This window comes from Zeugodacus cucurbitae, chromosome 2, assembly GCF_028554725.1.
Source record: "Zeugodacus cucurbitae isolate PBARC_wt_2022May chromosome 2, idZeuCucr1.2, whole genome shotgun sequence".
In the NCBI taxonomy this organism is placed as follows: Eukaryota; Metazoa; Arthropoda; class Insecta; order Diptera; family Tephritidae; genus Zeugodacus; species Zeugodacus cucurbitae.
In genome coordinates, this window is record NC_071667.1 from 41,758,924 (window position 1) to 41,786,472 (window position 27,549).

At 36.0% G+C, this 27,549-nt stretch overlaps 1 protein-coding gene across 1 annotated transcript in view; it reads left to right on the forward strand.

Annotated features, from left to right (window-relative positions):
* Positions 1-9,337: 9,337 nt before the first annotated feature.
* Positions 9,338-27,549, forward strand: part of LOC105220233 (kelch-like ECH-associated protein 1B) — a 30,961-nt gene continuing 12,749 nt past the window's right edge. Inside the window, exon 1 of the mRNA XM_054226064.1 lies at positions 9,338-9,497. The gene's annotated coding sequence lies outside the window, so the exon portion shown is untranslated. The remainder of the gene's footprint in view (positions 9,498-27,549) is intronic.

Sequence of the window (27,549 nt, forward strand, 5' to 3'; positions counted from 1 at the left end):
TTGAAGTTAAATTATTAACTATTTTGCAACCAATATTGAAATGCATGTGAAAACGTAAGTTATAGAATAATTCAAATAATGTTTTCAATTGAGTTCAATATAATTGGACAGAAATCAGCTGTTTCTGTTTACATTATTTTGTTTCCCACATGTGTGGGGAAAAGCTATACGTACTTAAGCTTTTTATTTTATCAAAATTGTCAAGAATACCAAAAAATTTCTTACTTGATAAAAATATGAAAAAAATTTAAATTTTTCTGTTATTTTGTCAAGTGCACGGAATAGGCCTGATAGTCTAGTAACCGATTTTTTATACCAATCCGAATGGAGCCCTTCAGTACCATCTTTACCACAAAATTTTGTAATCTTTTTAGTGTTAATACATTTTTACTCAAAAGTTTTTAACCTCAATCCAGATAAAAACATACAAAAAAATCCGTTGCCAGAACAGAATCAACGATAACTTTCCAGATCCTCAAGACAGCGAAATTATTTACGAAGTTTTAGCCGTGACAGATCAAATTAGAGTGTCACAAAGTGTCTTAAAGTATAAGTAAGATGGGTAATAAAGTGTTAAATGAAATTTTTTGAATTATAAATAAAGATAACTATTAAATTGTGTTTTATATTTGACAATCCAGGGATCGTACTCAAAATAGCATTTCAATGTAGGAGATACATTACACCTCTTTGGCATATCTATAGTAGACCGAGTTGACCAAAAAAAAAACATTACGAGAAGCCAATAGGATAGGGAACTGAGTCTCCAGTCGCTGTTTTTTTTAATACAATATTTGTGTACAATCTATATTTTAGTATAATGCGAATGTTTCCAATAGAATAATTTACTTGAATAGTTTATTAATGTACAAATTTTATTAAACTAATAATTTTAATAACGGTGCTTTCTGATAAATTGATAGTAAAGGTCCTTTAAAATTGCCAATAATAATCAACTTGAACAATCGATACACTTAATGCACAGAAATCTAGTAATTTCACGACAAACGTACAAATAATTTAGTTCAAATATAACTAAACAACGATTTTTTATTTAATTAAACGTCATTATTTACCATATCTTTATGTTATATCATGTCTCACGAACTCTTGTTGAACCAGGTCATTTATACTGGCGACTATAGTCTTACAAAATTCTTTTACAACGTTAAAAGAAACCAAACATTTGTGTCAGATCATACTATTCACTGCCAATCATTATGGTACATTTGTCATATAATAAAATCTTCCGAAAAATTAAAAAAACCCGCTTGAGACAGGTACAATCTCGTCCGAAAAGATACACTTTGCATTAACTATACTCGTATATTTAACACTCATGGGACAAATGTCTTGGAATTAAAATTTTACGACTTTAATCATTGCTTCATATCACTAATTTTCAATCCCCACAACAGCGGGTTCTACGTTACACCGTGATTGACTCTGATTTTCGGATCCGACCATGGGCTGTTAATTCTTTTGATCCGCGCTGACGTTGAGCCAAACCCGGGCCCAAGGGAATATTTCTGCTGCGTATGCGCCAAAAGTCTCCACCCAAACTCCATCTCGGTTAGGTGTAACACATGCAATGGATGGAGCCATCTTAAGAGCTGTTCTGGCCTTAAGACCTACAGGGAGTGGACTACAAGTTATGTGGCCCCATGCTGCCAACGCACAACCGCTTCTACGCCACTGCGTCGCCACCAATGGCAAGTGGCCAAGATAGGTCTTCAACGGTCTTCCGGAGCTCCAGGCAGCATGAATCCCAGTCTGATCAGACCCATCATCAACCTTCATCGGTTAAGTGCAATTCTTGCTCTGGCTGGTGTCATTTTCCGACGTTTTCCGGCCTGCGCACCACACGTGCGTGGAGTGAGTCATTCGTTGTCCCATGCTGCAGGAGTCTGCCCCGCAACAATCTCAAACGGAGTCGCCAAACAACACCCGAGTGCGACAGTTGAGATAGTTGAGCTAATGAGTCGGGAAGGCGTATTGATAACTGCGGTCCAAGAAACCAAGCTAAATGACCGCTTAGATTTTCTGAGCTGTGCCGGTTTCAACGTTATACGTAAGGATCGCGAGCGAGACAATGATGGTGGTTTGATATTCCTTTTGTATAACACAGTGCAGTATCGTTTAATCGCTGGAGACATCGACCACAGGGATACTACCCTAGAATGTCAGGGCATAGCTATCCAGTCAGGCGGTGACGAGCTCGAAATATTTAATATTCACCCCCCGGTTACATGTTGCACAACAGGATATCACCTGAACATCGGTGCGCTGCTTCGTGGTGAACGATCTTTGGCATTCTTGTCTGTCAAATGATCGTCGGGGGATGGAGCTGGCAGAACAGATTGACGATTCGACATTCTGCACAATGAATGACGAAGCCCCCACCAGAATTTTGGGCACCTGTAATAGCTCGCCTGATATTACAATCGCTAGCGGTGGTCTGATAAATAGCATAACCTGGCGACCTATGCTAACTGTCGCATCAGGCCATCTGCCTATAATTGTCTCGATCGAAAAACCTCCTGACTTTATTTCTGTGGACAACCGCACCTTCGTTAACTTCAAAAAAGCTAACTGAGTCGGCTTCACAGAATTTCCCGAGAGCACCTTCAACGCATTGCCCATTCCTACGGACATATACGTTGGCGAACGTAAACTCCGCAAGGCGATCGCAGCTGGTACTTCTTGCTTCATTCCGACTGGACGCATTGCGGATATCCGTTCTAACTTCCCAGTGGAAGCAGCAGTTTTAGCCAACGAGCGCGATGCCTTACGCCGTGTCGATCCCTGTGATCCCCGTATAAGGGATATAAATTTGGAGATTCGATGAACGGTAAATCAATATAAGCGGACGAAATGGCCAAAGCACCTGAAGTCTGGTAATCTTTTCACTGGTGTAAGTAAGCTCTGGACTACTGTCAAATGCCTATCTAACCCTAGAAGACATGATGACCGGGTTGAAATTCAATTCGCTCGTAAATTATTATTTTTAAATCGATTGTTTGTTTGCAATATTTTCTTCCAGCGGCTGCACTGAGTTTTACTTACTTCATCAATTGTGAGTAATAAAATTTTATAACTAATACATTTTTATTAGAATACTAGCAAACCCGGCCACACCTTTCTGTGGCTAAAGCATACATTAAATTAATAAGTTTTTCAATTTAGTGAAAAAATTCTTACGCTTAAAGACGAAAAAGTTATAGCCGGTAAATTTTAAAATGATTGATGCAAATCAACACAGTTTGCTGTTTTTAAATGCAAAATGAAATGGTGATAGACCAGGCAAATCCAATGATTATAAAAATATTTTGGGATAGCTGACAACGTCATTGATGACATCTTTGTTTTTTGCTACCAATATTGGTTGTTCCCTCAGCCAAATATTATTATTTTATTGTTTTTTTTATGTCCGGAAATCCACGTGTCTAAATATATTGAGATATGGGTCGTTACCTATTAATTTTGCATGTTACATGTTCAATAATTATCGTGATAGGTGATCGCCATCCCAATAACACCATTCCCAATCTTTCGTACTTCTTCTATATGCGCTCACCAACTTATTGAATTGTGATAAATTCCTGAATACTGACTTTATATGCATGTTAATTTAACATGGCTTAAAATGTATTTTACTTTTCCATGATAAATATGAATATCTGTAAATTTCCCGAAACGTCGATTTGCTAAGCGTTATAGAGAAGCCAAAAGAACGCTCTATTCTGTTAATCAAACAGACAGGCAGCATTTATGGTGCAAGCCTGCGCAATAATGTCCTCTTAATCATGCGCAATAGTGCTGAAGCATTATCTTAGGTGGAAAAATACTTTAATCTGCACAACAATATTTGTTTATCCCTTTGTTTAGAGCTGCGTCTATGTATGTATGTATGTGATTGGCGTTGAACCGTTTATAGCCGAATCGATGAGAGCGCGCCACTCCTCTCTTTCCTTCGCAGTTCGGCGCCAGTTGGATATTCCAAGTGGGACCAGGTCGCTTTCCACCTGGTCCCTCCAACGGAGTGGAGGCCTTCCCCTTCCTCGGCTTCCTCCGGCGGGTACTGCATCGAACACTTTCAGAGCTGGAGTGTTTTCGTCCATTCGGACAACATGACTTAGCCAGCGTAGCCGCTGTCTTTTTATTCGCTGAACTATGTCAATGTCGTCGTATAACTCGTACAGCTCATCGTTCCATCGTCTGCGGTATTCGCCGTTGCCAATGTTCTGAGGACCATAAATCTTAAGCAAAATTTTCCTCTCGAAAACTCCTAGTGTCGTCTCATCTGATGTTGACATCGTCCAAGCTTCTGCACTATAAAGCAGGACGGGAATGATAAGCGGCCTGTAGAGTTTGATTATGGTTCGCCGAGAGCGGACTTAACCTTACAATCGCCAACACAGTCCAAAAAAGCACTTGTTGGTAAAAGTGATTCTGCGCTGGATTTCGAGGCTGACATTGTTGATGTTTTTGATACTGGTTCCGAGATATACGAAATTATTACGACTTCGAAGTTATGACTGTCAACAGTGACGTGTGAGCCAAGACGCGAATGCGTTGACTGTTTGCTTGATGACAGGAGATATTTCGTCTTGTCCTCATTCACCTCCAGACCCATTCGCTTTCACATGTAGAACTTTTGACTGGCTAGCAGCGCCCAAAGATAGCGAGCAGAGAAGTGACCAATCGATTACAGCTAATATTTTTAGTGTGAATTATATTGTAACGGATTTCCAAAATCTGTCTTTTACTCTAAAACTCTACCCTGAGTTTGATCACTTGATTGTCAAATAAAAGTCACACATTAATGGCTATACACTAATCTTTATTTTTAATTCCATATAACTTAACACTTTATTACTCAATACTCTACTTTACAACTCTAACTTATAACTTGATTACACTTATCTCGACAACTCTGTACTTAGAATTGTACTTACTCGACAACTCTCTTATCAGAACTATGTGTTGCTGCCAGTCCGGCAGCCCTTATATAAACAATTAAACATACAAGAAGTTTTTAAAATTTTACAAGCAGCCATGATATAGCTCAAAACAAAACTTGTTTAAACACGAGAACTTTGGTTGTTTCTTTCTATCATTCAGGTTGCTGTACGAAAGAAGAGTTGAGGTAAATGTTTATGCACATTGCGCAATTTGTTGCATATGTGTGTATGTGGTGGTGTTATTAAAATTTCTTTAAAAGTGTTGGAATTTCAGTACCCATGACTTGCTGGGTTTATTCTGGTACCAATTTCGTTACAACACTTAAGCACTGAATACACTTGCAGACTTGTCTGTACTACATGTTGTGCAAAACACATAAAAGACGACAAGCGACGAGCGACATCTGTCAAATACTAAAATACACGCGGTCTTATTGGCACAGATTTTTTGACAACAGCACAACTACGCGACAACAGGCTTGTAGTTGTCGTTGTCGCTAAATTAAAAACGTTTCTAATTTTGGCGACGACAATGGGCAGCTGTAGAGTTACCACTAATATGCGAATTGTAAAATTATTAAAAGTTATAACAAATATGACGTTATTTCGCCAGCAGAAACGGAAATAGCTTTGATATACATATAATTTATAATAACAATCGATTATTTAAAAGAAATAAATCGCTAAATTTTACATTTTTTGCACAAATCATTTCACTTTAAACTAAATATGTAAATTTTATTGAAGTGAAAGATTTTAATACGGCAACAATGAAATTGCTGTTTGATATGTCGCTGTCTGCACTCGCAAGTCTGTGTCTCTGTCGCAAGTCAGTTCACTGTACACTTATGCGACAAGTTGTTCATACATCATTTCGTTGCAATCTTTGAAGTGAGCGGACGTTATGGCATCGGATGATGCAATTGTGGCGCTGCTTGTAATTTCGGGATGCGCTGAAAATGAAAAGCAAAAAAACGAAAACAATGCTTTTGGTGCGAACATATTTGTAAAGATTTTACTGAATTCTCTCCTGTAGGAGTTTCATAAGCCTTTAAGGGTTGTTTTATTTAAATTTTTATTGAAAAATTTCAAAAACTCAGCCGTTGGTACTTCATCTCCGATCATGTGTCCAAAAAAGGCTCTTGCCGTGGACATTATAACTCATTATTAAAATTAAAAACCAAAAATATTTCGACAGTAAAAGGAAGATTCTAGTTAATGATCGAAGGAAAAAAATTATATTAAAATTTAAAATTTTTACAGATTTTTAAAAAAAAAAAAAACTAAAATTTTCGGCATATTTTGGCTAAAAAAAATCTTTGTAATAAAAAAATATATATAATCCTTAATTCATTAACTACATAATTTTATTGCAAAGAAATGTGCAAAATTTGAACAAAATCGCTTCATAAATTTTCGAAATATCATGTCGCGCCATGATGCGTACACAACCTTCCACTGCAAAAATGAAGCAAGAATGAGATCGGTCTGCGTATCACACAATACACTTTGCTACCGGTCGCAACGACGAGCAGAAAAATTGAAACAATTCAATTTTGTGCATACTTGCATGCAGACCTAAAATTTGGTGTACAGACCAGGCTTTACACGATGCGACGGTATGCCATTCATGACATGTAGTACAGACAAGTCTGCAAGTGTATTTACCGCTATACACGTATGAAAAAAATTGAAATGTTTAAATTTTTCTGTTGGTTGTTGCTACATGTATGTCCGCTTATTGTACGCAATGCAGACAGAACCTCATACTTCGAAAGAATTCAGAGCGATAGGTAGTGCGCGCACAATGGCTTTAACAGATAATGAGTTTTGGCGCGATTTTATCGAAGTGTTTAGAAATGAAAAAATGTTATGGGAAGTAAAACATAACAACTACAAAAATAAATTAAAGCGTTTACAAAGCTGGGAAATTCTTTTAACAAAGTATAAAGAATTTGATTAAAGTGCTTCTATAGATGTTGTGAAAAAACGTATTAATGGCATGAGTAATTGTTATAGGCGTGAGCTCTCCAAATTAAAAAAAATCGACGAGGCCTGGCGCTGGCTATGAAGATATTTATGAGCCGACATTATGGTATTTTTACCAATTAGATTTTCTACGAGATCAAGAAATGCAAGCGAGTAGAATAAATACTTTCGAGGAAAATGATGTTAAAAACGTGGTGAGTAATGTTCATTAATTAGAATATATTTATTATCATATAATATTTTATTGGATATTACAAAATTTTATTTTGCCAATGAACTGATCCAACTGTGTTGAAATACTCTTTGTATTTATTACGTACACTTTTTGCCGCATTTGCCCCTTGAAGTGGTCTTAATTTTGAAAGTTCACAAGAGCTTTTCTGAGATACGTTTTGAGTTTGTGTTGTGGTAACATTTTCTATATCGAAACTCTTATTCATATATTGCTGTAAATTTTTCCGTGTTAAGAAATTCTGAAGCTAACAACAAGCCAAAACTATTTTCGATGCTTTTTGGACTCAAATTTATCCTATTTGCAAGAATGTGAAATCGGCTGCACAAAATTCCGAACGTGTTTTTAACCGCGTCTAGCTCTCGATAATCTGTAATTGAAAATAATTTCCTCTGCGTTTAGTTGAGTATGACTATATGGCTTTATTAAATTCTCCGTAAGTGGAAATGCATCATCTTCAATAAAAACAAAGGGAAAGTCTTCCTCACTCATGGGGACTATTGCCGCTTGCGGAATATACAATTCATTGTTATTAAATTTCTCTTTAAATTTGCTATGACCGAATATTCCAGCATCAGATACTCTTCCATTTGCACCAACTTCAACGGCTATGAACTTGTATATTTCGCATTAACGATTGCCATCATAACAATAGAGTAGGATTTTTTATAATTGTAATAATATGAGCCCGTTCCAGGTGGTTTCATAATTTCGACATGCTTGCCGTCTATTGCTCCAATGCAGTTGGGGAAGTTCCACATGGTATAGAAGTCATCAGCAATAAATTCCGACTCATTTTCGTTTTTTGGAGTCTGAAAGAAAAGTTGAACTAATTTTAGTTTCCTTTCTATTTTTAGATGGATTCTGAAAGCACATGAAAACGAAAGAAAACAGACAACAATTCAGAATTTCTTGAAAAGGCCATACAACATCTAGACCAAATCAAGAATTCAAAAAATAACGTGATGATTCTGACGTATTTGCTGAATCTTGGGCAATTTTATTTAGAAAATTGTCCGCGGAGCAGCAAATATTTACAAAACGAAGTATTGAGGACAATTAGGTAACCTCAACATGAATTCAGTTCAAATAAAAGCCGTTCAAAGAAAATCAAGAATCTGCAGAATATCCCGCGCCTCGAACCCACACACTTCATCGTCGTCTACTCCAGAACCTTTCCCTACAGTGATTACTCAAATAACACATCTAAGTGTTTTTGAGAATGCATATTCGCAGCCAGTATTTGCAGAATCAGAATATGTTCTGTCACAAAATTCTGAAAATTCCACCTCGGCGTAGTCTTTTGGCCGTTCTTTATAAAAATTTTCACACCAAAATTGATCTTTTCGCTTTTTTGCCTTGCTTTTCTTTTCGTTATCAGTGTACACTGAAAATATAAGCAGCGCCACAATTTCATCGTCGGATGCCATAACGTCCCAAGAATGATAGAAGGCAAGATTACGACAGGGGTTTACAGATAACTCTTTTGGGTTTTGAGTTCCTGTTAATTGACAACTTTCACGACCCCGAACACGCGAGCAAAACAAAATTGCACAGTGGTACAAAACAATAAAACCAAAACAAAAAGCTGAAGTCAAGGCTAGTGCTTAATTATTATTTAAAATTCTAAGTGAAAAATGTATTAACTTGAAAAAGAAGTCTGCAATGGCGGAATTAAACAACAATAGTACAAAAAAATCGTCTATAAAGATTTTTTTTTTCACTTTTCCAACCAACAAAAAAGTTGGCTAAATGGCGAACTTTTTGTAACAAAACATATAATTTTAATTATAAATATGCATTATTATATTGGATCATTTTATAAATGAAGATTTTAAGAATTACGTTCATTGTGATATTTTATCTGCACATTATTCAATTTGGTTCACTATGTTTCACATTTCCGTTTTCCATTTGACAATTCTTCTGTTGCCTATTCCCATTCGTGGGTCGTGAACGCTTCAGCCTGTCGTAATCTTGTCTTCTATCATTCTTGATAACGTCCGCTCACTTCAAAGATTGAAACGAAATGAAGTATGAGCAACTTGTCGCATAAGTGTGCAGTGAACTGACCTGCGACCCGGTATGCATAAAAGTCTGCAAGTATATTCACTGCTTAACACAAGCATAAAAATTGACAGTGTAACCTTCTAATAATATAGCAAAGCATGAAATAGAAGATATAAGTACATAATCAAATATATTCCAAAACATATTTGTAGATTAAACATTCCAAACGTATCTTACTTTTTTAACGTTTATTGAGTTTTATATCAATTATTTAGTTTTTGGGTTCATAGTGAACAATTTTGGTAAGTATTAGGATTACAACAGGCTTAAATTACCATGTGAGGTACAATATTTGATTTTCTGTTATACTTTGCACATTTGTTAACGTTATCTGTATGTTGATACAAATTTCAGCTGTGTGGAAAGTGTTTTGCATATAACATGCATGTATAAAAATTAGAAATATATAATACTTACAGTAAGCGTTGAAATGTTTCGAACATACGCATATCGGGAAAACTTTAGTATACCGTCCCACGATTTCGGGGTGAATATGGGCGGATAGAGGAGGATCTCCAGATTACGAATATATATAATTATTGCCGCCGCAAACTTATAGTTTCTGAGATATTTGCAATTAAAGATTTAAAATTAACAATTTTCAACACGTTATTTCTCACTGTATATTGAATTTTTCACATATATTTTTCACTTTAAATATATTTACGCTTCACTAATTTGTTTTTACATATTTATTTTTAACAATATATATCAAAATTTGCTGTAAATAAACATTTAACTTTTTGCACAATTCTGTTTATTTGTACAATAACAAAAGGGTTGCAAGATGACAGAACAGTGGCTAGAATAGCTAGAAATATGGCGGACAAATAAACAAATGAACTGAATACTCGCAGTAGTCAAAAGTTTTTACACACAACTTGAACTCTATTATTCTGTTATTTTTTAATGATTTTTTTTAATCTTAATGTTTATTCAAAGTTACTATTTTAAGGAGGTAAATTCATAATTGGTTACATCGCATTTGCATCAATAACAGCCTGCTTTATGGTCCGAATTGATTCAACGGCACAATTCCGATTATTATGGCGCCGCGATTTGAGGGCCGTTGGAAAGAGGACGTCCTCCCGATTAAAAAATATATATGGTTATAGGTACCGCAGAGGCCTAGTTTTCGAGATATTCCGCTTTAAAGATCAAAAATTCAAAATTTTCAACAAGCAATTTCACACATTTTAACACATTTTACGCTCTTTTTTCACTTCAAATATTTGACATTCAATAAAATGCAAATTTTAAATTTAAAGTTACTTATTTTAGAAATCACTTCACTCTAAAATTTATGTGTTTACAATTATGCGGAAAACGAGCGCTGCCACATTGTAGATACCATATATAAATTCATCCATAAATTCATCTTTTTGCGAAAATTCCTCTTTTTTTGCCGAAATTCCTCTTCTTTTATTTAATAAAATAAATGTTAACAAGTAAGGGAGGGCTAAGTTCGGGTGTAACCGATCATTTTTAACTCGCAATTTATTTATTTAATTTTATTAATATTATATAATACACAATTTGACCACATATTCGTCATATATATTGTATAAAGTCCATTGAAAGTTAGAAACCCTAATATTAGGTTCGAAGCACCGAAGTCCTCATGTTTGATATATGGGGCCTTGAAAACCTATGGTCCGATTTCGGCGATTTTTAGAATGGGGCTGTCACATTATAAACTTAGTATTGTGCAAAGTTCTGCCTCGGTATCTTCACTAGTGCTTGCTTTATATATTGCAAAGTAAACGATTCAGATCGTTTTCAAAGTTCTGGTATATAGGAAGTAGGCGTGGTTGTGAAGCGATTTGGCCTATTTTCACAACATATCATTGGGATATAAGGAAACTATTACAAACCAAGTTTCATTGAAATCGGTCGAGTAGTTCCTGAGATATCGTTTTTGACCCATAAGTGGGCGACGCCACGCCCATTTTCCATTTTGTAAAAAAATCTGAGTGCAGCTTCCATCTTCCATTTCTTATGTGAAATTTAGTTTTTCTGACGTTTTTCGTTAGTGAGATAACCCACTTTTAGTAATTTTCAACCTAACCTTTGTATGGGAGGCCTTCATAGTGCGATCCGTCATACCAAATTTTATTTCCATAGCTTTATTTATGGCTTAGTTATGGCACTTCATGTGTTTTCGGTTTTCGCCATTTTGTGGGCGTGGCAGTGGTCCGATTACGCCCATTTTCGAACTTAACCTTCTTATGGTGCTCAGAAATACGTCTTCCAAGTTTCATTAAGATATCTCAATTTTTACTCACGTTACAGCTTGCACGGACGGACGGACAGACAGACATCCGGATTTGAACTTTTCTCGTCAAACTGATCATTTTGATATATATAACCCTATATCTAACTCGTTTAGTTTTAGGACTTACAACCAACCGTTATGTGGACAAAACTATAATACTCTCGTAGCAACTTTGTTGCGAGAGTATAAAAATCATATCGAGGACAGTGTCTTATTTTGCTAACACTTGTATTGGCTTGACCAGAAGACGCGAAAAAACTTCGAACACACCTGGTTTTGGCTCGACCAGGGTAATTTTTTTGAAACGCGGCCGAAGGCTGCCAGTACAGAAAGTAGTTCTACGCGAAAAACTTCGGACACCCCCGGTTTTGGCTCGACCAGGGTAATTTTTTTGAAGCGCGGCCGAAGGCCGCCAGTACAGAAAGGGGTTCTACGCGAAAAAAAACTTTGGACACCCCGGTTTTGGCTCGTCCAGGGTTATTTTTTTAAAGCGCGGCCGAAGGCCGCCAGTGCAGAAAGGAATTGTACACGAAAAAAACTTCGGACATCCCTGGAAAGATTTTTTATATACATACTTGATGCAGAAGAAAGTTCTACGACAAAAAACTATGATATGCAAATAAATAAAACACAGTCATTAAAAAATCTATCATCTATGGTATCTAACATGAGGCAACGCTCGGTTTCTACATAATTGTAAACACGGAAACCTTTTCAGCTATTAGTGTGCTAAGTGATTTTTAAAATAAGTAATTTTTGCATTAAAGACCTTAAATAAATCTATATTTTGAATTAAATTGAATGTTAATAGTGTAATTTTGAATATGTGAAGTGAAATATGTGAAAAAAATAACGTTACATTGTGTGAAATACCATGTGTTATTTATAGAAAAAATTGGACTTTTAAACATGAATATTTCAAAAACTATTAGTCCAATAAAGAATATTTATATATATTCCTGCTCTGAGCCTCCTCTTTCACCCGATACCCCATTTATACCGATCGGAGTCAAACCACGACCGCCAAAGTAATCGGAATCGTGCCGATTCAACACAATTGTGCCCTGAGTTAATTGTTAATTTAGAACAAATGTCGGTAATTTCGTCGTTTTCGTTTATATCAATTGTGCTCTGATATTTAACGAAACCCCAAAAATTTTCAATAAAGTTTAAGTCGTGATCTGCGCAGGTCAACTTGATTCGCTTCACTTAAAAGTTTTGTTAGTAACGATACTTTATGAAATGGACCATTGTCCTGTTGTAAAATGTGGTCACTAGTTGAAGGATATATCCGGATGATTTAGGGTCCCTAAATTAGTACCAGTAAGTAAGGACAACTTCCCCAAAAAATCATAATAAAACCTCCGATTCTATTTAGCGTCTAAACTGCATTATTTTTCTTCCCTCGTGGTAGAATGCATCCACTACAGGCTTTAGGATGTAATTTAAGGCAAATGATAGGCATATCGCTTTTTTGGTTTCGGAAATATTCTGAACAGTATAGCATCAGTGACTGTTCATGCGGTTTGCTAATTCGATAGTGCTGTCATATTAAGATTTTTAATGACATTTACTACTAATCTTCTACATTATCTTTGACTTACCACAGGTTTCTGCCCAGTTCTCTTTAAAGTATCCTTGCAATTGTTCGTCTCCTTTTTAATAACATTATAAACAGTATTCCTTCAAATCCTATAAATTTTTACGAACTCCGAAGCCGAAACACCAGTCTTAAACTTAGTAACAATCTCCGTTCTAGTTATAATCCACAATTCCTTTGGTTTCGTCATTTTATTTACCAAGTTTTATATTTTAAGGCTTTGTTAGTTAGAATAAAGGCTAAATCGGGGTGTGTAAATACTTTTGACGCAAAAAAATGTATGTAAATACTTTTGACTACTGCGAGTCTTCCGTTCATTTGCTTATTTATCCGCCATATTTCTAGCCAAACTAACTTCATTCGCTCAGGAATAGATATCAAGGTTTACAACAACAGAGCATTTTGTTACCCTGCGACAACAACAAAAACAAGCAAAAGCTTTTTGTGTGAAATTTGTAAAAAAAACGTTCGCTATGTAAATAATTTTGACTACCTCTGTGTTTTGTTTATAGTTGAGAAGCAACTTGTGATATTTAAAAAGTCTTGTTAAAGAAAAAAACTTTATGGAAAAAAACGAATGGTACTGTCACGGTTTAGAACCAAGCAGTTGAAGTTCCGAGATTCAATTCTATCCGTTACAAAAAATTGCACTTGTAGCTTTATCGAACTGATTTTCTGACTTTACCGTTTACAATATTGTGCCAATGCGGTTAACGGTAATAGGAATAATGTACAACTATGTAGCAGATAGAAGTTGTAGTCGGGCAGTTGATTTAAAGAAATTTTAACACAAATCGGAAGGCGTATAATATAACACATTAAATAATGAAACATTAAACTGAAGGACAAATTTCCGAAGCAATTCGGAAGTTACAAAAATCAAACTGAAAATTCCCGGTATAAAAATGTCGATGCTAAAACACCTTGTCTCGGCGAAATTAAACTACCTCGCCAAGGTCCTCAATTTATTGATGAGCACTCTCATCATTTCCGACACTTGGAAAACCGAAAGTGGTAAATCTAACTGGTAAAGTGAACCTATGTGTTCACGTATGTATATGCACCAGATACTTACGTTAATGTAAAGGGCACTGATAACGCACTGTAAAAAAGGGGAAAGGAAAACGCACGGATTTTAAGATCGTTATAATTTTAATTTTAATTCCGAGTTAATTAAACAATATTAAATTTTGAAAAAAAATATAATTGTAAATGTAAATGTTGAGTGCACACACACAAAACCACTTTTCCGGTCGCGGACGGCTATTGATCTTACGGTGATCGGATATCGAACCACTAAGGTCGCTGGCAAAAACGAAAAGAAGAATGATCCCGTTCGGATCTATCCCTTTTGTTAACTTGGGTGGTGAATAAATGGGATGAATGTTGGTGATTGTGTGGTTGTGGTGTTGCATGCTGTGTTTTGTTGTGTGCTGAGTGATTTGTTAAGCTGTGGTGTATGTTGTGCGAGTTGTGTATAGTGATGTGTGTTATCTGTTACGTATGTGATGACTGATGTGATAGGCGGGTGATGTCACAAGATGCGATGTCATGTGAACATTCCGACCCCCCTAGGCGGATTAATCGCCTAGAACCCGCTGAAGCTGTTGTAGCGTGCTAACTACTGCCCTCAATCCAGTTGAGCGTCGTTGCTGATGCTGATGAGTTCGGCGTGGTGGAGAAGTTTGCAAATGTGGACGCAAACGTGGTCGCGAACGTGCGGTTTGGACATATTCGTTGCGATGTTCTCTTCTGCGTTTGGCCAGATCGCGTTGTGGACGGCGACGAATGCGAGTGGTATCTTCTGTACCGGTTCGTTTGGGAAACCGGTGGAACATCGTTTGATGTGGTCGGTGGCAGTATTGGCACATACTGTCGGCCCAACAGTCGTTGGTGGCATGGTCGTCTGCCAAGCAGGTCATACAATGCCCATGAGCTCTTGCGATTTGGCGGCATTGTGCTGGCTTCATGCTCTGGAAGATGGGGCATCTCTTAAGAGCGTGTGGGCGATGGCACAGACTGCAGCGTGGAGGCCCCTGATCGTCAATCGGCTGCTCTTCAACTCTATCCCTGGCTGTTGCGGCGGATGGTGGTCCCATAACCCTTTGCGTCCTCGGAGCTGGGACAGGTGTCACTATCTCGGGCCTCACTGTCTTGAAGGTTGTCTGGTTCTCGTCTATATCCATTTCTATGGGAATATGAAATTTTATTAAAATTTACTTATAATTTGGTGAAAAATATTGTGGATGCGTATATGTGTATATATACATGTATATCTTAATATATAAAAATCACGTGTCACGTTGTTTGTTTTCGATGGACTCCTAAACTACTGAACCGATTTTAATGAAATTTTTAACACTGTGTACAGTTTGGTCCAACTTGAAAGATAGGATAGTTTATAACTCTCCTTATAGTCGCATTATTTCTTTATTGCAAATTATTTGTTTATTATAAGCAAAGATCTATCCACCAGTTGGTGGCGCTAAGTGCGCTATGTTACAGTAGATGGCGCTACATTCATTTCTAAATTTTCATGGATTTAGGCTGTCATAACAAAAGCTGCCACTTGCTAAAAACATTAAATGAAAATGCGTTGTTTGAAGTTTATATTATTTGTGGTAAAGTTATACGAATCTATGACTTCCAATATTCTAAATTTAAGAAAAAATCACATACAATCCGTGAAATAAATAAAGTTATGTACATATGTATGGTCAGACAAATAAGCAATGCTGCCACTCTTTTCCAGTAAATCTTCCTCGAATTTGGGAGATTTCAGAGGAATTTAGGAAAACGCAGAGTTGATTTCTGCATGTATTTCCTAAATGCAAAAAAAAAATTTCATTTATTTGCATTTAGGTATAGAATTTTGTGTGGCTAATGCCCGGCTTCACAGTCCATACTTAAGTTGTGCCTAAATAAAATCTAAGCTAAGTATTGTTGCAAACTGAGTAGTCGTTTGCGTTTCACAGTCAATGCTTAATTTCTATAAAATTTTATTGTGATATATGGCAACGTTATGGGCAACATATGTTTTACAAATGTCATTCATAAAAATATGTTTGAAATATTTAAATTATAACAGACAATACATAAATTTATATCAAAAATTGATGAAAACAACAAAAGAACCCCAAATTTCATCACTAGCGAGTCGGAGCACCTATGGGAACTGAAGGAAAAGTATAAGCAGTTATTGAGTGCAAACGAACGGACACTTGCCCTATGCTACGAAAGATGTCGCTGAAAATTCAAAGCAAATTCAAAACAAAAATCAGCTGTTATTGAAGCATTGCTTAAGCCTCCCATTTTCAGTGCTTAAGCATAAACTAAGTATGAACACGCAAAGCATTAAACTGCCAAACAATTTCTGCACTGTTGTTCACACAAAAATTTAATTGACTCAAAGTATTTTCCCGGATATACAAAATAATTATTTAGATCATAACTGGCTCAGTGGGCGGGCTATTTTGGCAGCCAAAAATGTTGATGTTGACGAAATTAACTTCCAGATACAACAGTTGTTGCCAGGCGATCTGATGTCTTTTAAATCAATCGATACTGTTGTTGATGAAAATGAAAGTGTAAATTTTCCAACTGAATTTTTAAACTCTCAAGATATATCCGGAATGCCACCACGTATTCTTCGGTTGAAGATTGGTTCAATTATTATTCTTCTGCGTAATTTGAATCCCCCTCGGTTATGCAACGGTACACGTTTGGTCATCAAAAAGTTAACAGGGAATATTCTTGAAGCAACCATTTTGACTGGAAAGTTTAAAGGAGAAGTGGTCCTGTTGCCCCGTATTCCAATGATACCGTCAGAATCTACGATACCATTCAGAAGACTACAGTTTCCTATTCGTTTAGCTTTTGCCATGTCCATTAATAAGTCTCAAGGCCAAACAATGTCCATTTGTGGGTTAGATTTGGATAATCCATGTTTTTCCCATGGGCAATTATATGTTGCATGCTCACGTGTGGGAAAACCATCAAATCTATTTGTGTTAGCTCGAGACAGGTTAACCAAAAATATTGTGCACCAATTAGTGCTAAGTTAAATTAAAATGTTTATAATTCAAAAAAATAAATACTACTATTAAAAATTAAGAATTATCTATCTTAAGATTATAAAATTAAATGTTACATGTTATCAACTAACAATTTTGTAATTAACTTATTTGTTAAAAACTTGAATATTTATTCAAAAATGAACTATTTTATGAAAATTTGTGCTTATTATAAACTCTACGAAAATTTTCATCAATAATTTTAAAAATTTTGACCTCAAGTTCAAATCTCAATCCCGTGGATTTTTATACCAGATATATACTAAGGTTTCCGTCTTTATTCATAAATAATAATTTCACTGTAGTGAATAGTTTACTACAACACAGCAAATGTAAAAGTGAGGAATGTTCATTCTGAGAATTCGAATGATTCAAACCGATTTATCGTTTAAGTTCAAAATTTTACAGTTTCATATGTACATACATACATAGGTATGTATGTGTCATGTTAGCGTGTTGGAGAGCCATCTTCTTTATTTGTTTACACGCTACACAACAAAACAAAGAACGAACTTCGCCAAAAATATTTAAATTGATCAGAGACGTTATTCCCTGAATATATTAACATTCCATACAAATAAATGTCCTTGAACAGAGTTCAAAAAGCGTTTTAACTATTTCAAATAAAAATTGGGCGGGGCGAAGTTCGCCGGGTCAGCTAGTGTATATATAGATATATGTATATATATATATTTGCTTAATTCTAATCGCGCTTGTTTGAATTTCTGTTTTTATTTGTGGCTTTAGTCGCGGTATATAATATTCTTGTCGGACCATTTGTTGCATCAAGCGATGCTCACCATGCAGTGTAAGCTGGTGGATATATATTAGAAATAAATAAGTAAACCGGGAATAATGATGGGATGCCGTTCATTGTAACTAAGGCTGGAGTTCGCTAGTTTTCCATTTGCCCTGAGTAATCCCTTAGCGTCCAAGGATGGGTTTAAGACGAGAAGTGAGCTTCTCTTTTCGAGAGGTCGTTTTTCAAGCAACTTTGACTTCTCTGAATTGAAGTAGCGAGTTTGTGTGTATGTAATAAGACTAACTTTAGCATGTTGCAAGTCGGAATGCGTTAGTTGCACGAAAGGGTCATTTGGTATTCCTTTTATTTTTTTTCCAAGTCTTTGGGTAAATTTGTGCATATAAGCGACTACTCTTAGTGCTCTGATGAAAATCGGTGGAGAATATCATCCTCTTCGGGAGTGATATGGAAATTTTCAATTCTCCGACTCTCTGGCGGTATTATATTCCGAGCAGGAGATTTGGCCAGAACTCTTGTGATTCTGTTAGCCATGTAGGACCGTTCCACCAGAGTGTAGTGCTGGTGAGGTGAAGTGTCCCCTTGTCCCAAGATCCGCTGGGTTATCTGCACTCGCAACATTTTGCCATTTGGCTGGGCCAACTAAATCTAAGATTTGTGATATGCAATTAGAGACATAGGTCTTCCATTGTATATGGTGGTTTTTCTAACCATGCTAAAACTATTTCTGAGACTGACCAAAGATACATTTTGTGATCGTTTAATTTGAGATGGGTTTGAACTATTGAAATTAATTTTGCTAACAGAAGAGCACCATTCAGTTCAGTTCGAGCCGTGGCAGGCTTAGTGTCTTCAAAGGTGCAACTTTGGCTTTGGCTTCCCAGAGATGTGAAGATATTTTGCTATCGTACTGAGTTCGTACGTAGACCGTTGCGCAATATGCCTTTTTAGAGGCGTCACAGAAACCGTGTAATTCTACATTAATGTCACGGGTGAAGTTAACCCATCGAGGGATTCGAATTTCTGATATGGTGTGTAAGTTGTTAGCAAATTGAACCCATTTAGTTAACGTACAGGTTTTACCTGTTCATCCCATCAGTGCCATCTTGCCACAATTCCTGAATGAGGATTTTTGCTTGAATCATTATTGGCGAAAGCCATCCTGCGGGGTCGAAAAGTTTTGCCACCGAGGAAAGTATTTGGCGTTTTGTAATGGCGGACATTGCAGATATTGACTCAATTGTATATGAAAAATATGAGAATAATTTTCTTTAAGGGAAAACCTGCTGAATTAAGTGCTTTGATCACTTGAGATAGTGATTTGCACGCTAACGGGATACTGTGGCTACCTGATAGTATATCGTCCACGTATATTTGTGTTTGCAACACAGAAGATGCTAAAGGCAAGATTGGTTCACATGTTTTTGCAACTTCATGTAACGTTCTAATGGCCAAATAGAGTGCGCAATTGATGCCAAAGGTGACTGTTTTGAGTTTGTAGTCGTTAATTGGACTATTGTTTGATTTGCGGAAGACTATGCGTTGGAAATCTCGGTCATCTTCATGTACAAGAATTTGTCTTTACATTTTTTCTACATCCCCATTGAAAACGTATTGAAACATGCGCCAATTTAGAATTAGCAACATGAGATCAGGTTGTGTATAGTACATCATTGAGTGATTTGCCTGAGCTAGTACTCTTCGAGGCATTGCAAACTACTCGTACTTTTGTTGTAATTTTATCTGGTCTAATTACCCCGTGATGTGGCAGATAAAAAGATAGATATCTTTAGATACTTTTTCATATGGTACAGTCTCTTCCATCGAGATCGAGATATTCGTCCATCACATTGTGAAATGCTGATTTAAGCTCGCTTTTCTTTATCAGGCTTTTTTCCAGGCTTAGAAATTGCTGGACTGCTGATATTCTAGAGTGGCCTAGAGCTGTGGTTTCTGGAAAAGTTGGTTTGAATGGTAGTCGCACAACATAACGACCATGTTCGTTTCTTGTTGTTGTGGACTTGTAGTAGGCTTCGCATGGCTGGTCTTCTTCTGAAGGTTGGATAGTCTGAGGTAATTCATCTACTTCCCAGAATTTTTTAAGTTGATTATTAAGATACTCGTTTGAGATATTTTTCACTTAAGTGGTGAAAGAATTGATGTTTTCATTGACTTGGCCACTTATAATCCATCCAAAGATTGTATTTTGAGCTAACAATTTATTGGAGATTTTCTCAATACCTTCAAGAATTATTTGAGGTATTAAGTCACTGCCTAATAATATGTCGATTTGCGATGGGGTATGACAGTTGGGATCTGCTAACTTCAGATGTGAGCATTTTTCCCAGTGTTTTTTATTGACTTCATAGCTTGGAAGCAGATGTGTAAGTTGCGGTAGAACGATTGCTTGTGCATCTATTCTAATATCCGCACTTGAGGATACTATGGTGATTGGGCATATTTTGTTGGAATTTTGAATAATTCTTCCGCCAATTCCAGAAATTTGGAAATTTGAATTTTTTTTGGCAGTTTGAGCCGATTTTGAGCCTTTGAAGATATAAAGGATCTTTGATAGCCTTGATCTATTAGTGCTCTTAGTTTGAATAAATCACCTTTATGTTCAATGGTGATGACCGCAGTGGGTAAAATAATTTTGCTTTCACTTTTTGAATGAAGCGCTTGAATTTTTGTTGTTTTAGAGCAACATGGTTGTACTTCCCTTTTCTTGGGATTTGATATTTCGGGATTATTTGATGTGGTCGTAGCGACTAACCCCGTGGTTTTTTGAAATTGATTTTGCTTCATATTTTGAAAATTGTTAATATGAAGCAATGAGTGATGTCTTCTTTGGCAATATACACAATTGAATTTCCTTTCACAGTCTTTTGTCATATGATAGTTTGACAGACAGTTTTTGCAAAGTTTGTGTTGCAGAAACAAGATTGTTTCTATCTGAAGCGGGTAATTTTTTGAATCTCTCGCAAGATTTTATCTTATGACCTCCCTTACAGAGTTCACACAATGATTGCCGTTGAGTATTTTGATTTGAAACGAATGTGTGACTTTTATTGGCGTGTCTATTATATTGCATATTATTGCTGGCTTGAGGCTTAAACGAGGTTTTACTCGACTCATTTTGATGACTTGATATATTCATATTTTGGCTGCCCATTCGCTCAGCTATCTCGTACTGAGCAGCGAGGATTTTTTCATTTGCTCCCATGTGGGCATTACTCTTCTATCGTCATGTGATTGTTCACATCGTAGTAACGCAGCCTCAGGGAGTTTTTCTGCACAAATAGTTACTATCATATGGTCCCAATATTCTACGGGGGAATTTTGTGTTTTTAACACTGACAGACAATTAGTCACTGTCGAGTAGAATTTTTGAAATTTCTGGCTGGTTTCTTGGGTTTTCTATCATTACTCTTTTATTTTCATATCTTTGGACTAGTGCTTCCCAAGCCTAGTGGTTTTCGCCATTTAAATCGAATTGCTTGACGATAATGCCTGCTTCCCCTTGTATTTTGTACCTTAGCTGGAATAGCTTTTGTGCTTCTGCAAGTCTAGGATGGTTTATGTAAAGGGCTGTGAACATGTCCCGGAAGGACGGCCATTGGTCATAACATCCAGTAAAAACTTCAGTATCACAAGTTGTTACATTTAGATACATGCCTTTATCTAGGTCTTCTTTTGTTGTTGTGACTACTCTGGGACGGGGAGTAGTGGCGCTATTTGGCCTTAATACATTTAATTGTTCGCTTATCATTCCCTTTATTATTTCGTTCAGACCACGGCAATTATTTAATTTGGCTGTCGCCGAAGCTTTTATGTTTTCTGGGAGTTCAGCGTCGTCAGTGTCAATTACTGTATCGTATGCTGCCAGAAGGCGTGCCCATATTTCGTGGTTACTTTCGAGTTTTACTTTTAAAACCGATTCCGTGATGTCAGCAATAGGGGAAGCTTTGAATTCTGTGCAATAACTTATAAAAGTATCACTTTCAGTGATGAATCTTGTTAATAAATGATCTTTTGATCTATTTTGTTTTATACTCTGCTTTGAGCGTGTAGCTTCTGCAGGTGGGCCTTGCGGCTTATCTTCATCAGCAATTTTAGGAATTTCTTATGATATAGGAGTTTTTGGTTTTACCTTTTTTGTTTTATCAGATTGCATTTAATTTGTATCGGATGTGAAGCTTTTAGCTTAAAATTGAATTATTTATTGAAATCGAATTGAATTGAAAATTCTTGTTGTAATAAAAAGTATAAGTAATTGAATTGAATACAATTAAAGATTATTGAAATTTGTGAATTTTTTTATAATTTTTCTGATCACAGATTTTATTTGCTGTATTTTATATTTCAGACTTTTAAATTAGTGTATATAAATTTCCGCATAAACCGCATAAATAATAATAAGAATAAAACAAATTTATTTTTTTTTTTTAATATGAAAAAAAAAATGTTTACAGTGTACCAAATTATTGTATCTTTTGTTCTTCTTCTTCTTCTTGACTGGCGTAGACACCGCTTACGCGTTTATAGCCGAGTCCGAAATGCATATATTAATATATATATGTATGTATGTAAATATATACATACATATATATGAGCAAGCATGAATATGTTTATGTGGTGTGGTGTGGAAGAGAGTCATATGTGTACATACATAAATGAAATTAGAGTTTTAATATTGTTATTTCCTTTTATTCTTTCCTTCTGCCTTTGCTTGAATTTTGTAAGCGATCCAGCATGTGCTTTACAGCCCAAGGGGTATCGCAGGAGAATTTGCAAGTAGTGAATACTTGTCTTATCTAAATTGTTTTTTTTTTTTTTTGTTTTCTTTTGGTGTGTTTGGTGACACGAAGTCAACATTCAGGCAGGTGATCTAATTCACTTGTTCATTTGTGTATGTACCAGAGAACTGCAAAAATCACTATTTTCTTGATTTACTCATACGCGACCTTTTTCATTCAACTCAACTCACTGAAAAAAACAGAGTGATGAGTAAAAATCAACTCAATTTGCCGTACACATCATTCTTTGGATTTTGAGTCCTCGGTTCAAAATTTCTCACTCAATTCAACTCACTGAACAAAAGTCAGCGTTCAATAAAATGAGCCTGTGTTGACGAAAGCATCATTCGGTTCAATTTGAGTTGATCGATTATGAGTAAACAATTAGCGGCAAGACGACACGATGTGAGCGTTACGACTGCATGTACCGTAACAATTTATATGCAGTTTGTTGTTGTAGCTTGTCTTGTTCTTCTTCTCACATTTCATCTGTGTAGAAAAAGTGCCGCTTGCTGCGCGCATGAGTAAAATCATACGAGTTGATTTTTGCGAGTTGAGTGTTGTTCTTGTTCAAAACAATGATTGTTGAACCGAATGAGCAAGCGCCCGAAATCATTATATTGAACACGAGCCGAACAAACTCGGAGTGAAACAAAAAATCGCACACACACGAGTGAATTTAAAATCAACAACGAAAATGTGAGCTCAGGCAAGTTTGATCGGCTGATCCGAACAGTGTGATTATTCGGCTGTTGAGCGCGTACGAATGTTTTTCATTCAGCAAATGCCGTTCTCTGGTATGTACCATACGTTATGTATATAAATAGGTATATAATTTGCCAATATGTATATTAGGGTGGCCCTTATTTTCCAAAGTATTCCGATTCTCGATCGCACCCCCTAGAAATATGAGAATAGCCAAAAAACTTGTGTATATAAAGTTTTAGGACAATCAAAAAAGGTTTAGAGGTTGCGCAAGGAGCTTGAAATCCTGAAAAATTAAGAATTTTTGCCATTTTTATGTCTCAGACTTCCATACTACAAAGCCACACTATCCCTTACTGGTTTTCCATACCGTAATAAGATAATAAGAATAACATTAGAATCGTTATAACGGTATATCACGAGCATGCGACGCTTGAGAATGCACATGCAACACATTTAATTTACTTTCATATTTGTATTTCTGTAACTCTATCATCAATCGACCGATCTTTAAGATTGTGGTAATTTTGGAAAGGTAATAAAATGCAGATCTTATTACGGTATAGAAACGAGATAGTGTGGCTTTGAAATATGGAAGTCTGAGACATAAAAATGGCAAAAATTCTTAATTTTTCAGGATTTCAAGCTCCTTGCGCAACCTCTAAACCTTTTTTGATTGACCCAAAACTTTGTATATACTAGTTTTTGGGCTCTTCGCATATTTCTAGGGGGTGCGATCGAGAATCCAGAAACTTTTTTTATCCTCCATACAACTAAGGGCTACCCTAATGTATATATATTGGTTTCGCGTTGTTTGAATATGATCATACATATGTACCTCAGTCAAATAATTATATGTGCATGAACTTTTTGCAAAAAAAATTGAAGATTACAAAATTGCAAAATATTTCTGAGTATGCAGGTTTGTTATTATTAATGTATACGATATAAAAAACAAAGAATTAACAAATTTCAAAATATTTTTTAAACTATAAAACAAAATTGAAGTTTAGGCTAATGGTAAATATTTATATGTGCATTTCACTATTTTTACCAGTAAAGCCTATAAATTTGAGTTTAACTGAAAGGAATGTTTATTTTAATAGTCAGTAGAATTTTCCTTATATTTTAAAACTAAATTAAGCCGCTTAATCAGAGAATTAACTACTGACTGTAGAATATTATGTAAATATTGGCAAATTCTTGCTTTATGGCTAATTTAAGGTAACGTACTGTCTCAAACTGCTTTCCGTTTTGGAAAACAGGAGCAGAGAGGTTCCCCCAGAGATCCTCAATAGGATTTAGGTTCGAACTCAATGCTGCACATTGTAATACCGGAATTTTCCGGTCATTTAAGATGTTCTTCGTGTGGATTAAAGCGTTATCCTTTCGATATGTCCAGTTATATGCCATAAATATTGCCAGCAAATTTTATTAACTCGCTGTCCAAAGGATCTACATTGATATTAGCATTCATTTGAGTGAATTTAAACATGTAGATAGCTTTCCACAGCAGCAAAATGCAGCCCCTGAAATCAAGGTACCGCTTCCAAAACATCGCTTGTAGTAGGACCATCGTTTGTGGTGCGAATCTCTCCAATATTTCTTGCAATGACCTGGGCCGACCAAATTTTATTTTTTTTCGTCACTAAATACTGTATTCTATCACTCATCGGCACAGAATTGGTATTTATTTGCAAACCTCAAATGTGCTTTATTGTGTCTTTCTTTAGCGTTGGTTAGGTGCCATGGAGGTGTGTTACAGAACCTGATTTTTATGTATAATTGGAAAAATTATATTTATTGTGATTTTCTGTCTTAACTAGGTCCATATTTGATCGCTGCTTATCAAGTCCGCAACTACTAGCCGTCGAATCATCCTTTCCCACCGCTCATCAATGTTGTTTCTCGTCCACTGCGTCGCACTATACCATAATTAGTGGGGTTTTTAAGAAATTTTGAGATACAGTTCCGATGTCGCTTTGGTCTAGAATCATTTTGGAACCGCTTGTATGCATTCCTATGATTATTTACTTGACTACTTGTTCCTCGTCTGATAAACTAGTACCACGAGGCATTTTAGGCTTAAAGTTAAATAAATGTACTAAAATTTTTAATAATTCATTAAATTAATGCAACTACAATAATTTTGAAAACAAATTTTTGCAAAAAAAGTTTTTGCTGCGACACTATCAGTAAGAAAGATCCGCTAAACTGATTTTGCACATATAAATATTTTCTATGCAATACCCAATTCACAAGCACATTCTTAATGTAACTGTACAACGAACGAGAAAAGTATGAAACAATTTTCGTTGCATAGTAACGGTAACATATCAACGTTTTATTCCACATTTACCGAAATCCAAAAAATAACAGTGAATAAGAAATATAAACAAAAGCAGAAATGCACATAACTATAATTATTTGACTGGGGTATGTAAGTACGTTTTTTCTTTTTTGCTTTGCTTGTTATGAGCGATCCTGCTTGTTGCCAGTTTTTTAGCCCAAGGGGTGTCGCAAGAAAGTTGCAAGTATGTAATACTTGACTTAAAAAAAAAAATCGTAAGGCGTTATTTGAGAGATCATACTAATCCCCTGTATGAATCGGATTGTACGTGAGTTTTGCTAAAAAATTTCTACTTGTCGACTTGAGATGATTTCTTTTTGTTTCAGGTTTGTTTCCAGATGTCGTTTAAGTAAGCATGCATTTTCAGAAATACTTACCTAATCATACCTTTACCTTACCGAAATCATACCTTTAAGAAAATAAACGTCCACGCCTAATTTAATAAAATTGGCGGCAAGTTTAGGTTTTTCGCTGAAGGTTCATATCAACGTTGAGCCGAAGTGATTAATATTTTAGAAAATATTTTGTGTCCGAAGTGGATTTAACTTCAAATGTCTGAAGTGGATTTCAGTAGAGCAAAACTTAATTTTGTGCAAAAATTTAGCATACCAAGAGTGATAGGATGCATTGATGGCACTCATGAAAACGAACATCTTTTTTTAACATGTAGTGGGTTTGCTGCTCTTGGGGTAACCACGGTTTCCCTGCTTGTCTGTGGACGTTCTTCCACCGATACACTAACTTTCTATAACAAAACTTCGAAGATCTTAAATGCCCTAAACGGGACCGAACGAGGTTTTAGACAAGGTGGCTCGCCATCGTGACTTCTTTAACCAGATGCTAAACAGAGAAGGTACAATTTTTTATAATTATATATATAATTATACCAACATCAAACTCTACAAGTCGCTTATCATTCCCGTCCTGCTTTATGGTGCAGAAGCTTGGAGATGTCAACATCAGATGAGACGACACTAGGAGTTTTCGAGAGGAAAATTTTGCGCAATTTCAATCCGATGGAACGATGAGCTGTATGATTTATACGACGACATCGACATAGTTCAGGGAATATAAAGACAGCGGCTATATTGGCTAGGTCATGTTGTCCGAATGAACGAAAACACTCCAGCTCTGAAAGTTTTCGATGCCCGCCGCAGGAAGCCGAGGAAGGGAAAGGCCTCCGCTCCATTGGAGGGACCAGGTGGAGAGCGACCTGGTTACACTTGGAATCTCCAACTGGCGCCGAACTGCGAAGGAAAGAGAGGAGTGGCGCGCTCTCATCGATTCGGCTATAACCGGCTAAATGGTCAACGCCAATCACATACATAAATAAAGGCGCTTTTATAGCGGTGGTATTTAAATATATTTCATTATGAAAAAAAACAACACTTATTGTGACATAACTATAATAGTTAGACATATGCTGTTTGTAGATATTGATATGTTATTTAATATTGTAGAACATACTTTTGTTCCATCATCAATAGTTTCCGCAGCGCATGCAACGAAAGACGTTTTAGAGCACTTTTTTACTCCTTGGATTACCTTAGTTTAGTTTTAATAAGTATCCCCAATCTTTTCTAGCAATAAAAGTAGCCTATGTTACTCAGGGTGAATGTAGATTTCCAATGGTGAAAGAATTTTTGAAATCGTAGTTTTCGAGTTTATTCATTATTAACATACATACAAATATTTCCTCTTTATAATAGTAGTATAGATTATTAAGACTTACGTA